The sequence below is a fragment of the Cyrtonyx montezumae genome, unplaced genomic scaffold, assembly GCF_038088225.1.
Source record: "Cyrtonyx montezumae isolate F1298 unplaced genomic scaffold, pur_monq_1.0 scaffold_54, whole genome shotgun sequence".
NCBI lineage: Eukaryota > Metazoa > Chordata > Aves > Galliformes > Odontophoridae > Cyrtonyx > Cyrtonyx montezumae.
This window is the reverse complement of record NW_027072061.1, coordinates 998,896-1,016,836: the sequence shown is the minus strand read 5'-3', so window position 1 is coordinate 1,016,836 and position 17,941 is coordinate 998,896.

The following is a 17,941-nucleotide window of genomic DNA, read 5'->3' as shown; positions in this document are numbered from 1 at the left end:
GACTTGCTTGACACTTTTCAAGATCAGCAAGACAAAGGACAGAATAGATATCCTCCTTGAAAATAGCTCTAAGAGAGCAAGTGGCAGACATCTTATGGCAAATCTACCTGCAGAGGTTTTAAGTTATACTTTCGTACAACACTCTGACGAATAAACTCTAAGCAAACCCTCCTCACTAAAATGTAACAGAAAATGAAATGTAGTGCAACTTAGTTCCTGCTAGATGTGGCTGTGAATTGGGTTGTGGCAATGTGTTTGATTGGTACAAAATAGTTTACCTCAAGATACCTCCCAGCACCCTAATGTACTAATACCCATCAATGCTGCAAAAATATCCACAAAGTAGGACTGCCCTACAATTAGTTTACCTAAGGTATTTTTCATCCCCCCAAAAGACTTGAAGATTTCAGATCTCTTTATGAAACAGAAGATGTTATGTCTGAGCTACAGGATTTCTATCGCTCAACAAATAATATGATACGCTTTCTACTCTTCTCAGCGCTACTGGTGAAAAAAATTATATATAAACATATATATAGTTCAGTACTAGAAAGTTGTTTTGTCTTTGATCAAATTGTGAACAAACAATCAAAACTGTCTCCAAATCAGAAGCTCCCATACATTCTACAATTTTGAAAATTTTATTTTTTTCATATTCTGTTTACCAATCAGCTGTAAGATAATACAAATAATAACCAAATGAGAGAAAAAGAAGGTCTTTTTTTTTTTTTTGGTAGCTGTCAAATAATGAAAACATGAAATTGAGACAAACATAATCCTTAAATTAATTGTTCGCAATGAATTAGAAAGAATGTCTTTTCTCTTTCTGCCCGAAAGATGCATTTCATTTTCCTATCTTTATTCACATACAGATTCAGGCTGAGAAAGCCGCCTCCAAAAGCCATTTCTTAAAGATACCAGAGAACAGAAAGGTTAATCGTTAACTCTGCTAAAAGTCCCATTATTAAAACTGCTTTGCCATGCAATACAGGGCAAATGGAAAATGAAAATTAGCTTAGACATCTACAAGCTCACAAAGGAGATTCAAGTCTCCAGGGTTGTCATTCCAGCATCTTTACATGATAATCAAGCAGGTTTTGTGTACTTACTGTAGTTAATGCCACCTCTTCCCATTTTCATTTTGTTGCAAGTACAAAAAATATAACCAATAATGTGCATGTTCTTTTTTCTTTGAGGGGAGGATAGGGGAAAAAAAGAATTTAATTGACAGATAAAACGGATGTAGAAAGGGTAATTTCATTTTCCATCAGAAGAAGTAAGGTTTTATGTTGGGAATTAAATTAACAGCACATGAAATTGGCTTTTCCTAAGTTCATATTTTTAAAACTTTTTTTTAATATATAAGGAGTAGAAGAAGAAAGAAAAAGACCCCCAAACCAAGGTAGAGTTGTAAAAAGCCTGACAATGAGCAGAGATGATTTCCAAAGACAATAAAACTTCTCCACTGCAGTGTGGTTGTGGGCCTGCTAGCTTTAGAATCACTACATTTTCTGCTTGTGTGATACTAAAAAGTTATGTTTATAAATGTTTCCTGATTATCATGTGTGATGTTCCATCTTTTGACTCCAGCTGGTTTCAAGCCACGCTCCCCAGTCCACATCTTTTCCTCTTTTTCTTCAGCTTAATTCATGTTGCCTGTAGGTTGTGATTTATCTTTGCAGTTAATATATTTGTATTCAAATAATTTTTTGCTTCTGTTTGCTAGGCAAATCTCTATTGGAATACCAATATGTATAGATTTCCATATTGCCATCACTGAGAAAATAGCAACATGAGAGTAAAAAACATATCTGTGAAGAACAACAACAAAAAAGAATGTAAAAAAGGGAAAAATTGTTTTGAAATCACAAAATATAGCAGATACTCCCTTCCCCATTTAATGCATAAAAGCTAACTTATTCAAAAAGCCTTACAAATGCTGTGCTTAGGACAAACAAAGAAGTTATTTACAAAGAGGGGTCTGGGAATACATTAAATAAAAAGATAATTTATCTAGATAAGTATAAAAATCACCCATAGATGAAGCAATAATAATAGTAATAATATATACATATCTGTATAGTGCGTATACATGCACATACATTTGGTATTTGATATTTGCCCAGGAAGCAAAGATGAAGGAAAAAAAATCCACAAATTATAAGCACCAAAACCAGAGACTGAGTATCATTATAGGCAGCAAAAAATATATAGTTTTGATTTTTTTTTTTTTATCAGTGATGTGAAAACAGTTGTTCTTCAGCTGAATCAGACAAGTTTTGTTACTAAGAAATCTGTTTTGTGATCTATGAACAAATCACTCTTCCATACTAGAAGGTCAAGTTTAGCAATGCATGTTGTAGAATTAAATTTATAGAAAACCCTGAAGAACTTTAATGGAAACGGTATAATATCCACAAATGTCTCATAATATCAAGTGCTCTTGAAGAAAGCAAGAATCCCCCGGTAAAACCTACTTGTGGTCAAGATAAGGACAGGGAAACCACTTACCAGTTACTATCAGTGGCAAAACACATTTTACCTTAGGAAATCCTATTCAATTTATTATTCATTAAAACAGACTTAAGTAGTGATAAACAAAGAGCAGAATTAAAATAGTACCTCTCCTTCCATCCTGCCTTCTTCTGGATGTTTCACATTAAAATTACTTCTCATTCCTCAAAAACAGTGGAGGTTGTGGTCCATACTCAGAAGATGCTCTCTGCTGTTTCTTCCCCCACATATTTTCTCTGCTGCAGCATGGATACTTCCCAAAGGTTGCAACTTCCTTCAGGAGCACGTGACTACTCCAGTGTGTGGTCCTTCATGGGAGCAAAATCTGCCCCAGAATCAGTAGCTCTTCATCTAGTGTCAGTTTTCATAATAGATTTTCTCACTTTTTTTCCCCCTTCTCAGGGTGGACCCCACAGCCCCTGTGCTTCACTCTATTCATATGTGTCTGTGTGCATGCATGAGTACATGTGACTGTACAGACAATATCCTTTAGAGACAGATCAGAATTACTTGTGGGAGAATCTTAAAGGTTGTATGGTATTAAAATGATCAAGGAGGTTTATCATTTTCCTGCTGAAGTTTCCATCTTCCATGTCTTTATTAAGTGGTGATACCATGGTAAAGACTTGATGAAGGCTGATCAGTAAGGCTGTCCAAGTAAGGCTGATGGATAAAAATATCATTCTCATTCAGCATCAGACGTGGTCTTGAACAATTTACCTTAGCTGTCCCTGCCTGAGCATGGGGTTGGACCAGACAGCCTTCAGAGATTTCTTCCAGCCTGAATCATTCACTATTTCTGTAAACTATGCATATCACTGCACAGATGTAGAACTATGTGTATTTTTATATATGTATTAATAAACAGAGATTTCATTTTTCACAGTCTTTTTTTTTGCTCCTGTGCTGTTGTTTTGTTGTTGCTGTTGTTTTTCCCAGTACTATAGACAGGGTCCGTCATGAGAGGAAAAGAGGAGGACACCACAATTATAAAAACACATTAAATATTTTCGTGGAAATCAATAAATAAATAAAAGGGCATGAAGAAGAGACAGGAAAAGATAGCATGAAAAGGGAAAAAAATGGAAAGAAGAAAGAGTAAGTGTGAAACAAAGGTGTGCATTTTAGGGTGACTACATTCTCAGAGCATTATCTTGATTTCAAGCTCTGCTAACAATAAGTAATAGCATCTCAGTAGATGGGACTTTTTTTTTTTTTTTTTTTGCTGACCTAATAAATAAAATCTCCACTGCTGAGATACTTCCTTTTGGAAATTTTCCTTTTTTTTTTTTTTTTTTTAACCTTTCTGCTGATAAAAGCTCTCAGTGTTTCTGAATAAGAAGATATACTTTATTGTCTCCTGCAAAGATACAAGAAGGGAAAAACAGTGCCTTTTGTTAGAAGGGAAGCTAACTGCAATTTGAAGAGCACTTGTAATAGGCAGTATTGCTGAAGGCAAACAGAAACTAAAAAGAAAGCTTTTTAGAGTATTATCCGTCCTTAACATTTTGATAAAGTTCCTTAAAATGGGATCTACTTTTGCCTCTGCAGCAGTTTAATTTCCTATAATCATCTCTGATGAAACAGATGATACACACTGCGTTACCCCAGGTATTGTTTAAGTGGGGACTGAATTACTTTTATACTATCACTAAATGATTGGAAAAAAAGGAAACAAAACACATTTTCAGCATTGCTTTGCTTCCATGCTGCAAGCCCAGCATTGTGATGCTCTTTCTAATCCTGTTTAAACTGCATTCCACAAGTATTCACAAGTCAATTTTTTTTAAAGTCATTGCAAAGAATGTGCAAGCAACATAGGATAGGAAGCAGAGTGAGTGTTCATTATCAGGCCTAGAAGAAAAGGAGTTTTTGAAGAGAAAACCCACAAACTACAAGACTTAAAGGAATTTGCTAGTTATCTTTTCCACTTGAGTGACTTTAGGCTTCCCTACTAAATTGAAATACCATTTTCTGAACAATAATACTATACTATACTATTTTTTTTACATCACAAAAGAATATTTTTAGGGCATACAAAACATGTTTCCCTTATGTAATCAAAAACAAAACCCTATAAATTATAATGCAATGTACAGCCCAATTCCTCCATTCAATGCATTTAAATGGTATGCACTGATTAAGCTCTTAGTCATTTATGTTAAATGTCTAATGAAAAGCTCTTTGAATCTGGTTTAACCCATATTAAATGCCCTAGTGGTGCCCCTGGAATTAAAAAAGAAGAAGAAAATTAATCCCATTCTTTGTTCCCTTTATACATTTTAATAAATTATACTGCATCTTTCTTAATGCATTTGTGTCTCAGACAAAATACCAAATGGTTTGATCCCTTCAACAAAAAGCCAAGGAACAAATTTGCACATTAAAATGTGAAGTGATTCAACAATTCAAGGCATTGTGTTTTCCAGAAGGAAACGATGTGTATTCTGTTTCTTAATAAGTCTGAATGACGATTTCTGCTTTGTATGTAAGCAAGGTCTGTTGAAAGTTAGCAAAGATTGTTCTTTTTTTTTTTTTTTTAATTTTTTTCATTAGAACAGATTAACACAATTCAAAATGCAATACATTCTAGAATGTAATGTTGTATTGGTACAAAGGCTGCACTAAGCCAACAGTAAACAAGTGTTGACTGGATGTCCAGTGAAAATTCAAGAAGAGTCATGACTTATTCCTGTCCTATTTTTGTAGAACCATAGAAATTCAGTACTGGAACTGAATTCCAGAACTTTCCTAGTTGTTTTTTTATGCCTGAAGTAAAGACATATGGCCAGGTAATCCATGAGAGCTATTTATTAAATCTATTTTTTTTTATCTTCAAGGACGGTGATCCCACAGCTTCCAAAAGTCACCAGTTTCTCTCCTATATGTTTGCAAAAAACACACTGAACACACTACCATTGTCATCTCTGTTTTACAGGGCAGTTTCAATGGTTGCAGAAACAGCTGCTTCTTGCTTTCCTCCCACAAACAAGTAGTAAAACAGAAAAATATTTCCTAACTATCTTTATTAATCTGAAAATGGTCTTCTCTTTTTGCTTCCTCATTTAGCAGATTTGTAAATCATTTCAGGACTGGGTACAATAGAAGTTAGAGTTTAGGTGGGTCAAAATTAAAATCTAGTGAGATGTAAGTTTCCACATATGTTAGGATGATATCAATCAGAATAACATAAACCACAGCAAAAGTCACGCAGACACCTTCACAATAAAAAATAAACAAATGAAAAAAGCAGTGGAAATACTCTCGCAAACATTTCAACATATGGAAATAAGAGTGTAATTAAGTACTGTCTATGAGTTTGTGGAGAAGTACCTAGATGAAATGAACCTAGAAGTGCCTAGGTTAAGTTGCATTTAAGACTTCTATGTTTTGTGTTGGTTACTAAAACTTTCCTTTAAAATGTTCGTAAGATTTGCCAGGAATGAGAGAATCCCTATCTATAGTTTACAACTGAAAACCTTCAGACTGGTTTTTAAACCTAAATGCTGTGTATTAAAAATTGTGTGATTCTTCATTTGAAGGGGAAAATTATTTGTTTGGTTCAAATCCAATAGTGCTACAAATTGGAAGGCACTAGCAGTATTAGATATGACTTCTGGATCTGAAGAATTACAGTGAGAGTTAATGGTAAAGAGCAGATGCATATTGTGGGATTTAACTGATTGATGAAGGATGATTGCTAAATGATTTCTTCCTCCAAGGCAGGATATTTCCATTTTTCTAAATTTTTGCCATCAACATCTCTGAAATGTTTAATTCTTAGGATTTCAATTTTCTGTAGTTTAGATGTTGCAAAAGATTATTCTTAATTTTATCATGCAATTAGCAGTAAGAAAATCCCAATAATTTGGTTTATGAAATTCCTAGTGTTCTTGCAATGGAATTAGGAGTTCTAAAGTCTTAAATTTCCAGGTAGGCATGAGTATGTCTTAGACCCTCGAATGTTTATAGGACTTTCAGATTCTTCACTGAAGAAGAGAGTTGCTAGAAACAGTGGGAATTACGCTCACTGCTGTTGCAAATCTCTGAACCTGGAAACAGGGTAACCGTGTGTCTAGCAAATAAGCTTGGAAACTCAGTAGTTGTACATTTGTGCTTTCAGTCTCCTGGTTCCTATCAACCCAGCCATTTCCACACCATCCATAAATTAAACATAGTAAATTTGCCTCAGGTATCCTTTATAGCAGCATTTCAAATCTTAGAACATAGTTAATTTAAGAGCACATGATTAGTGTTTTTTTTGTTTGTTTGTTTGCTTTTGTGTGTGTGTGTGTGTGTGTGTGTGTGTGTGTTGGTTTTAATGAAGGTTTACTTCCTTTAGGGAAATTTTTAAACTTAAAACTAAATACAAACAAACAAACATTCAATTATAATCCCGGTTTATGAGTTACTTACAACAACTCACTAATATTTTAGTTAGTACTGCTTGAAAATAAATTGCATGAACTGATCATGAATGAGAAAATGAGACTGTCAGCAGAGGGAATTGAAGAAGCTGCTTGTTGTACCTTCTGTACATCATTCCTCCTGGATACAGCCATAAACTGCAGTGCCTGAATTGCAGTGAGCTTTTAAGGACTCTAATGAAAAAGAAGAGTTGAGAAATTCCCATAAAATTTAGGGATATTGTTAGTCAACATGAATGGGAACATAAATAAAAGCACTTGTGGCATATTTCAGGTAAAGACAATGCAGAGTTATGAGAGTAAGAACCTCAAATAATGGGGAAAGAAAAAAAAAAAAAGAAATTATCATAAAGCTGTGCTCCAAACCTCTGTCACACACAGGTGGTACATCCTGAAGATGAATCAGCAGCAGCTCAAAAACATCTGCAAAAAGCTGGCACAGCCTGTTTCCATTTTGCATTTACCAGCTCAGTAGTCAACAAACAGAATTTAGTGGCAGGTTTAGAGAGGGAGTACAGTCACATCAGAGGAAAAATGGGGCATGTATTCTGATGGTCTTATATTAGCTCTCCTCACTCCAGATCTCCTTAAATATCCATCCTCCCACATACTTTGTAATCCACTCATTCCATGTTACTATTGCCTTCCATAGGACATCACTCACCTTTGCATCCACAGCTGTAAAATAAATGATTTGGGCTGAAGTGTTCTGTTGGGCATAGAACAGATGGTACTAGCCACAGAAAGAAGTCGGCAACACCTGGTTTTGGATACTCAGGCAGCAAATTCCCTGCCCTCAAAACCATGGCTCATTATTCAGTACAGATAATGGACCATTCATACAAACTTCTGCTGTTTAATCTTAGCATCTGAAACCAACCAGCCCCTCCAATTCCCTCTGCAGATCCAGCTTTGCCTTGGCTACATGTATTCCCAGCTGTTCTCTGAATGGACTATTCCATACATTTGAAATCCTCTCCTAGAAAAAAAAAAACAAACAAACATATGCAGCTGTAGCTATACTGAGCTGTTTCCTATGTAATAGCCCCAGTAGCAGTTTTCACTTCAGTGGCTTCTTGTTGAGCTAACATTTCAAAAAAATTAGTCTTCAGTTTCAGATCTTCATTCATTACATTTGTCATCTACTGATTCAAACTTAGAATTTTTATTTTACTCATTATTAGACAACTCTATACAACATGTTGGTTTTAATTAGCATTCCTTCATTGATATGTGGTATTTACTCATACAGAAACTGTACACTGAAGAGCAACAAAAAAAAGTGAATGATTACAAACATCCTTTTGGTTCTACATTTTGTAGACATAGTCAAGTTTCTTGTATGGTAGATTCCCTCATTATCTCTTGAAGCATCTCATCAGAAACATAACTTTGTTTATAGAATAATGAGAGACAGCATGTGACACATGCATCTCAGGTTTCAGGAAACTGATTCACAGCCGTAACTAGAAACTAGAATTCTCACAGTTTCAGATCTGGACCTTATATGTTCATAGGTTCATAGGTTCATAAGGTTGGAAAGGACCTACAAGATCATCTAGTCCAACCATCCTCCTATCACTATCCCTACCTAACTACTAAATCAAATCGCTTAGCACCTCATCTAAACGCTTCTTGAACAGCACTAGGGATGATGCCTCAACCACCTCCCTAGGCAGGCCATTCCAGTGCCTGACCACTCTTTCAGAGAAAAAATGTTTCCTCAAATCTAATCTAAATCTTCCCCGGACCTTCAACACCTTGTGCTGCAGAAATACTAGTAGCAGTAATGTCCTCTCTCTACTGAAGCTTATAGAGATCTACATATTTCTTACAGGTATATTTCAGTAGTTTGAAGTCTAGCTTGTCTTTCATTGCCTTCTAGCTTGGCTGAATTACTACATAAATGTTAGGATATTGTTAAGGAGCAATCAATCAATCTCTTTATTTAGAACAGGATCTCTTCTTATACCCTTAAGCCTACAAGCACTACTTTTGCACTAGTAGCTCATTGGTCAACCATTCAGCTAAGCAACAGCAAGCATTTTGTATCTTTCTTATCAGCACATATAGAACAAAACAGGACATGTCTGTGAGGGATCCCAGGACCCTTAGCGACCATTTTTGTTTCTTCTTAACTTACTTCCCCCATGGCTTTGCTGTTATGAGCCTGATGTTATCACCCTTCATAGAGCCTGAAACCCCCATGGTGAAATTCCCACATTGTAGAACCCCTAAGATGAACGAAAAATTTTACAAGGCTTCTCACTAAGGCCATCATTAGATGTGGACTTCTTTCTTATAAATAACAGTCATTCTTAGGAGATAAGTTAATCCAATCTTACCTTATCATACAGTCATTCAATCTAATGAAAAGTGTTTTAAAGAATTGATACTAATCCTACAAAACCTGGAGTACTGCGTCTAGGTCTGGTGTCACCCTGCATAAGATGCAGAGCTCTTGGAATGTGTTCAGAAGAGGGCCACCAAGATGATAGAGGGCTGGAGCACCTCTCCTGTGAAGAAAGGTTGAAGGAATTGGACTTATTTAGCTTGGAGAAGAGAAAGCTTTGGAGAGACCTCATTGTGGCCATCCAGTACTTGAAGGGAGTGTATAAACAGGAGAGGGAATGACTGCACAGGTGGATATTGATAGGACATGGGGGATTTTTTTTTTTTAAACTAAGACAGGGAGATTCAGGTTAGATGTTAGAAGGAAGTTTTTCACTCAGAGGTTGGTGGTGCACTGGTTGCTCAGAGAAGCTGTGGAAGCCCCATCCCTGAAGGCATTCAAGGCAAGGCTGGATGTTGCTCTGTGAAGTCTGGTCTAGTGGTTGGTGACCCTGTCCACAGCAGAATGGTTGAAACTAGGAGATCTGTAAGGTCCTTTTCAACCCAGGCCTTGTTATGATTCTATGATTATTCTATGATTCTGAACTGAATACAGGTCTTATGACTACTTGGTATGATATGTGTCCACATAATGAAATCTCAAACTACACTACGCTGAGGGAATGATAATACATGGGACCTCTCCTTTGCTTTCATCCTGTCTGAGATGATCTCGGCAAGTTCTTTGCCCTCATTTTGCAACATCATGCAGCAAAGACCAGCAAACCTAGTTAAGTTCTTTAAGGGCTTGAATGCCATAAAATGATTCTTCTACAGATAAGTGAACAGAGACTTGAGTGATTTGCCAAATGTCATACAGAGAACTGTTTATGGGACTCAGGAGACCTGATTCTCAGTCTGGAGCTCTACCCATTAATGACAGTCCCTTCCTCAGTAATTCTTCATGAAACCGGTATGATTCATCCACCACCTGGTGTATTGTATAGCTAGACATAACATCTTGCAGCAAGATTTACTCCTAGGTGCTACAAGCTGTCCACATTTTGCAATTAACAGGACATCTTTTTTCTTCTTTTTCTTCCCTAAAATGAATTATTTGGTTCCATAGACCTTAATGATTTTCTTTTCCTCTTAATTAGATAATTAAACCCTGAGTTCAGATCATAACATGTGACATTAATGATACCTATTTAATCAAAATGCCCATTTGTTTTCATTATATTACATTAGTGAGAGATGTTTAAGAGATTTCTGTTCATTTAGTTTTTTAATTAATATTATTATTATTGTTTCTCTCTGCCTTTTGTTTATTGCTTGGGTGTCTTCAGATTCAATACCCACAAATGTTAGTATATTAATAGTAAGAAATATATATATATATATATATATATATATATTTTTTTTTTTTTTAAGAGGAAAAAGTCGTGTTGGTGTCATATTAATGTAACATAAATGGCATATGACTAACACTTCTGAAAGTTTGTAGTGACCATTTTAAATCCATCTTGAAGTTCATTTGCTGGACTAAGTTTTGAGATATCTTTTTGCATGCTTTAAGAAAGAACTAGATATTATTCATAGACACTGATATATATAGGCAACTGAAAACTTTGATCATGTCTTGTCCTGTGGATTTATATAAAAACATCTTTAAGGAAGCTGGATTTTTTCATAGTTAACCACTGTTTTTTTCATTATTATTTGCCATGAAGATGAGATCGTCTCATGAGATGATGAACTCAAGATAGATGTAGCTGTTGTCAAGTGATTTTCTGTGGTAGTAGATTTGATTTTCTAACTCTTTTCAAAATGTTATATTGGTTGTTTTTCCCTCCTACAATGAAGAACAGCAATTACAGTGTTTTTTTTTTTTTTTTTTTGTCTTTCTTGTTGTTTTTTTTTTTTTTTTTGTCAAACTCATTCCACAAAGCCAGAATGAAACTGAAGCTTCTTTTCAGTGGAATCACACAGAATCATAGAATCACAGAATTGTAGTGGTTGGAAGGGATCTCTAGAAATCATCGAGTCCAAACCCCTGGCAAAGCAGGCCTCCTAGACCAGGTTGCACAGGTAGGCATCCAGGCAGGCCTTGAACATCTCCAGAGAAGGAGACCACAACCACTCTAGGCAGCACCTGCACAGCAAAGAATAGAAAATGGAGTCACTCATAAGGTTCTCTTATTCAAAGATCTTTGCATTTTGAAATCCTTGAAAGAAAACATGGTTTGTCAAGATTTATAAAGATTCTATATGATTCTTTATACAAATATGCTGCAAAAATTGACCACACTCACACAAACCACACTTGCACAAATAGAATCATAGAATTACTTAAGATCTTTAAGTTCATCAACCTAATGGTCTAAACTGTAATTAACTGGTGTAAGAAAAAAAAAAAAAAAAGAAAAAACAACACCAGCAAAAATCTGTCCGAGGCAAAGTTCTTAAATGAAAAACATAAAGTTAGTTTAAGCGTTTGAGCAGGGTTTTTTGCTTCTTAGTGTCCACTTCCAAGCTCAGCAACATCAAGAAAAATAAGAAAGGGAAGAAGTGAAAGAAAAAGCTCTGCTGGTTAATTATGATAATTATAAGCTTACTTCCAAGTAGTAATTGTCTTGTAGACAAAGAATAGATAGATTTCTTGGCTCAAGGTAAGGTGATGAACTTGTTGGAGGCTACAGGGACTCCAACTACAATTTAAGACAGGTCAGACAGAAAGATTACTAATTGTAACCAAAGAGAGAACATTTGGACAGCAACTGTTCCCCTGTATCCTTGCTCTCTGCCAAGTGATGGCAGATACCTTATTCACATGCTGTTTCAGAAAAAAAGCAAAGAGGAAAAGCAATCATCCAGTATTAAAAAGACAGGTATTCATCCTTGGTAGGGTGAACTCATCAGGTAGCTTGTTAATTCCCACCATTGTAAGATATCAGATAGTAAATATGTGACAGTTAAGATGAGGTGGAGTCTGTTGTACTGGCATTCCCAGTATTATCTTACATTAGAAGTGGAGCAGGGCTAGAAAAAATCAGATTGGCACTTGGCAGAACTGTCCTTTTAGAAAAGTTAAACTTTTTGACCAAGACTCTCAAACATTAAATAATAATATTATTATCACAGACTATATTGGAATGAAATATGGAATAAGTCATCTTTGTTTCCAGGTGTTTCATCATCTTTCTCTAAATTCAATTAGAAAAACAAATAAAATCCAACTGATTTCTCACCCAAGAATAATAAATATATATGTGCAACCAGGTCTAGGGAGCCTGCTTTGGAAGGGTGGTTGGACTCAATGGTCTTTAGAAGTTCTTTTCAACCCCTACAATTCTGTGATTCTGTGATATGTGATTGTTTTTGCAGTGCTGCAAGAAAGAAAAGATAGATTAACTTTGAACATGCTTCAGGTACATGACTACCCTACTCTGTCAATCTTATGGCACATTCTCTTTTCACTACACTGTAGAATCTGACTTGACACTGTAACTACATGAGATCTCACTTTATTGTACATAAAAATAAAATTATTCAATTAATATATCAATACAGGTCATCATATCTGTAACAAACCTTACTTTGAATTTTAGCAATATTCATTTGCACATGCACAGCATCAAAAAGCTTAGCTGAGCTTGAGTGCTGTGTACAAAGCTCTGAAGGCATTTGAAATGGCTGCATGATGAAGGAGTGGCTAATTGTAAAATCCAGGCTTTACATATTGCATGTTGCAATTTATAATTCATCCTGTCAAGAGTTCTCACTGGCCAACCCAGGGGATTTTCAAAAATCTTACATCATTTAGAAAGTATAATATGGTAATGCAAATGCTTTGGGAATGTACAGAACTGTGAATTAAAAAACAGCTAGTCATTCTGATCCAAATACCAAGATTTGTTAATAAGTTTAGAAAACTGACAATTTCAGTGTTAATCTTATTCAATCCAGTGCCTTGTAATTATGCAACGATAAACAGTCATAATTTATGAAACAGTAGATGAAGATTCAGGCTGAAGCCTTGCTTCTGACATGAGGCTACAGGGATGGAAACAGTATGGAGCAGGCCTCAGAAAGCCATTCTGCCACTTGCCAATCTTATTTAAATTTTATTGCTGCCCAAATTGGAAAGATTAGACAGTAATTAGCAGTTTCCCCACCAGTATAAATTCTGCCTCTCCAAGCAATCTTTTGATAATGATCCTGTCCCTCCTTTCCACAACTTCAGGGAAAATTCAGAGCCAAATATTAAACAGGCAGTTATGAAATTGTGCTCAACCACCTGTTCTCTTGACCCATAGCCGACCCATTTAACAAAGAACTGTATATCTCAATTAGGCCAGGTGATCCCATAGACTGCTATTTGATAATTAGTATGCTGTCTCCTTCCCTCAAGCTTTCACAAGAATCTTTTCCTGAAGAAGCCTTCTCTGATACAGAAGGGGATGCTGAAATTATTCCCTTTCTGAAGCTTAGCTAAAAATTTGAGTAGTATCTGAAGAGTGATAAGGAAAAGATGAAATGCTGGATAGAAATACAACATTAATTAGAATGTCATAGCAAAGGTTCACCTAAAATAATATCCTATGTTTGAAAATGATCATAGACATCCAGTAATGAGTATAAGATTAGGGTTAGTATATATGATTTTACTTTCACTGCTGCCCAAGACTGTAATAATTGCAGCTCAGGGTATTCTTGAGATGGAGATAGGTTCTACAGAAGTAATTATCCTCTATGACCTTGTCCACTCTATGCTTGAAACCATAAAAACACTCAGAATTGACACGTCTTTCAGCATGGAATTCCACGACTTAATGAATATAGAAAAATAGAATAGAGAATGATCATTCATTATTTCTCAGAATACAAGAACAGGAACAAATGAGGCAAAGATTGAAAGACAGCTACTTTTTCACATAAGGCCTTTGGGAAGAGACTGTTTATGTGCATTAAAGAAAATGAATCTATGAAATAAATGGATTCAAAAGCATCTAAACACATTTATTTAGTGTGTACACTTAAATACAATTTTCAGTTCTGCAAAATTATTCATTTTCAGAATGTTGGAGATTATTCATGGAGATGAATTAAGTTCATGTTGTGCACGTTTCTTGTGTACACACAAGCACTTCACTTATCCCTGAGTGAACAGTTTGATGGCAGGATTCAAATGACTTTTATTATATTTTTGAGACTGTGCATGTGTAATATAATAAATTCTGAACTTTGTATTTCATGTAAGTAGTAAAGGAATATGGAGACTTCAATGGAGTAAATATAAAAGGATGATAACGAAATACTTATGCTGAACTACAGAGCCACAGTCCATTAAAATAACTGTGGCCTTTACATTATTTGAAGAGAAATCTGCTCAGATTTTTGCCACTATTTTGTTTTTAGGCCCATCTCCCTACCCTTTTTCCCCTTCCCCTTTCCTGGGACATGGGCCAGTGGATCCCCCACCCCATTTGTCACAGAACTGGGCCAAAGCAGCCCACAAACCATAAGTAGTGTTTTAATATTCAGATCTTGTAACTTCTTTAAATAGGTTATAAAATAATTTATGTGTTTTTAAAAAAAATATCTGTCTGGGAAAGATGAAAAGCCACTGAAACATTGAACTGGAAGTGTTATAATCAACGATGCTAAATTTTTGCATATTTTTACATACAAGATTGTAGTTTGAAGTCTACAATCTCCTGTATTTGGGGGTTGCTAATGGAAAATCCAAACAAAAGCTCTGCTTTTTATTCTATTCTCTAATTCTCAGGATCCATTGTGCTAAGACAAAGTGGTATGAAAGACTTTATTTTTTCCTTACCAATTTTCACAGGATAACACACACTTTATTTTTGCTTTCTTCATTTCCAGTAGCCAGGAAATTTGATAAGATTCTTAAAAAAAATCTAGTCATTAAAGAAATGAATGAGAAAGATAGTTGCACAAGAGAACTAATAGCAACTCTCTGCAAATGGTAACTACAAGCAAATTCTTGTAAGGATTATTTACAAGTCATATTCTGCCTAGAAACAACATTGAAAAGGTAATAATAAGAAAGCAAGGGGAAAATATTCTAAATATTGTGGGCAAATAACCAGAAGTCCTATGTAGATCTTCTCAACTCTATATGGATCCCTCTTCCCATATCCTCTGAACAGCCATATGAATTCCAAAAGAGTTTACCAGAAAAAGAGGCTGGAGCAAACTTTTCTTGCTACCATGGAAAACAGGAAAACAGGAAGAGATCTTTTAATGAAGACTTTTTACACATGGAGCAATCTGAGCCTACACGTATCCTTGGAAATTAAAAGTAGGATCATTTAGATTCGAAGAAAGCCTCAGTTCTAATTTCCTTGTCAGACTAAAAGCTGGATCACATTTATCCAGGCTTTACCATTGTTACAATAAAGAAGTTTTTATCTTTTATACAACTGAAATTTCTCTTGCTATGGTTTGATTGATTTCATTGTTTTGTGTCTATTCTCTCCACGTAAGTACTATATGTATTTGGGAATATATCTGACAATAAGGCTAATTTTCACAGAGTGACATATCCTAGCTGTTTTCATTAAAAAAAAAAACAAAAGTGACAGTACTTCAGGACAATCTTTTGCAAGTAATTCTATGAGAAAAATAATCTTCTTAAAAGTGACCTATGGGTAACCAACTTATATCTCAAAGAAATATGAGTGTCCACTACTGACTTACTTCCTGTATTCAAAGTTCAAAACATAGGGTCTTTTAAACTATTTTTCACTGTGAGAAATGGATTTCATTTGTTTGTTCATTCTTTTAATCAGTCAGTCTTCTGCCACTGTTTGGAATCCTTGTTTTCTTTTGATTAAAATGAAAACTTCCCCATCATTTCTTATCATTGCTATACTTTCTATGAGCTCTGGTTGTTTATGTGATTAAAACATCAACCTATCAAACAAAAGAGGACAGTGATATGAATTGTTTGCTAGTGCAAACAATTTTATTGCAATTAAGTTTCTATACATATCAACATCATGAACAATGTAAGGATAGAGATGATCAAATGAAATATTCACGTTTTGCTAAGACAGGAAGAGTGATGGATCAAATACTCTTCTGGTATAAATGAACATAGACACAGGCTAATAATGTGAGTTAATAATTTTCTGATCATTACTTGGGTCAGTTTCACAGTCTAAACTAATTGCACTTTCTTACAGGAATGACTGCTGTTTATCTTCAGAAGATAAAGTATTTTCATGTAAAATATAAGGAGGATTGATCACATAATTAGAAGGAAATTGTTGGTTAAAATATCCTGATTTCTTTGTGGTTCTTGTAGAGAAAACAAATAAATAAATAAATAAAAAGTCTGAAAAGCAAGCCATTATAAAAGGGCTTGTTATAGACTATAGATCATTTGATTCTTTAATCTCTGTGTGGTCAAATATCAAAAAGAATATGACTCCTGAACCACAAGTTTAGGAAGTTCCTGCTAGGGAACTAACTGCTACTGAGTTTTCCTACAGCACACAGATGTGTGCCTGAATATCTCAAAATTGCCTGAAAAATTCTTTTATGACCCTAATGAAGGGCCTGACATTTTGGTGGATAGAGAATCGAAGACATCCTAGTGACAACCTGAAACCTAGCTTTGTTTTTCATTTCAATTGAATGAAATCTGTTTTCTCAGATAAAGGCATAATGATATATTCTAACTGAAGGAATCAGAATGTCTTATTTGATTTCATAGGTCTACTAAACAGAACATTGTTACTACTTCAAATTAAAACCTGACACAATAACAAATAAAACTAAAACTAGTTAACAGAAGCTTCTAATTGCTTAAATACACGTGCAGTTTATAAAGGTACGTTACTGTCAGTCTGGCTCCTGCAGCAGTAATATTTCAGTACTTTCACTTATGTTAGCACAGGTATTGTTTTAAAATGCACAACGACCTATTTTTATTTGTGTTCCCTAAAGCTTTCTCCTTATCTCTCACAATAAAAATTGGGCTGCAAGAGACAGAGTATACGTTCGAAACTGCTATGATCATTTAGTTTGACCTTCTCTAACACAGGTTGTCTTGAAAAGCAAGTATCTGATTGTATTAACTGCATCTTGTTTACTGAACAAGTGAATAGATTACATTTGTTTCCCAAGAAGTTTCTCTCAATTGCAGAAGCTAAAGAGAGATCTTCAGATGGAAGTTGCTGTGAAGCACAGATCATATATTTATGAAGATGAATGAATATAAAACAGGGATAGACAAAGTTCGTCGAGTGTTTTTCTGACCCTAACTGCAGACAAAGGAACTTCAAGTGCCAGCTAAATTAAGGTTAAGATATGAGAGTTAAAGGCAGCATCTTAGGAAGCTGTTAGTTTCCTAATGAATCTTGTGCTTCTACAGCAGTCCAAGAAGATTTATTCTGACTCATAGACTCTTATCATAAGACTCTTTCCATTCCAGAGAATGCATAAACCAGCAGATTAGCTAATCAAGAATATGGCTTCCTAAGAAAGTAGAAAGCATCAGTGAGTCATGAAGTCATTCCACCATTTCTGTCTGGTAACTCAATACCTGTAATCTTTGCTTCACTAAACAGCCACGAAGGCCATTTAACTTCTTATTGCTTTTATATTCTGAACACTTGCTCTGAGAAAAGTAT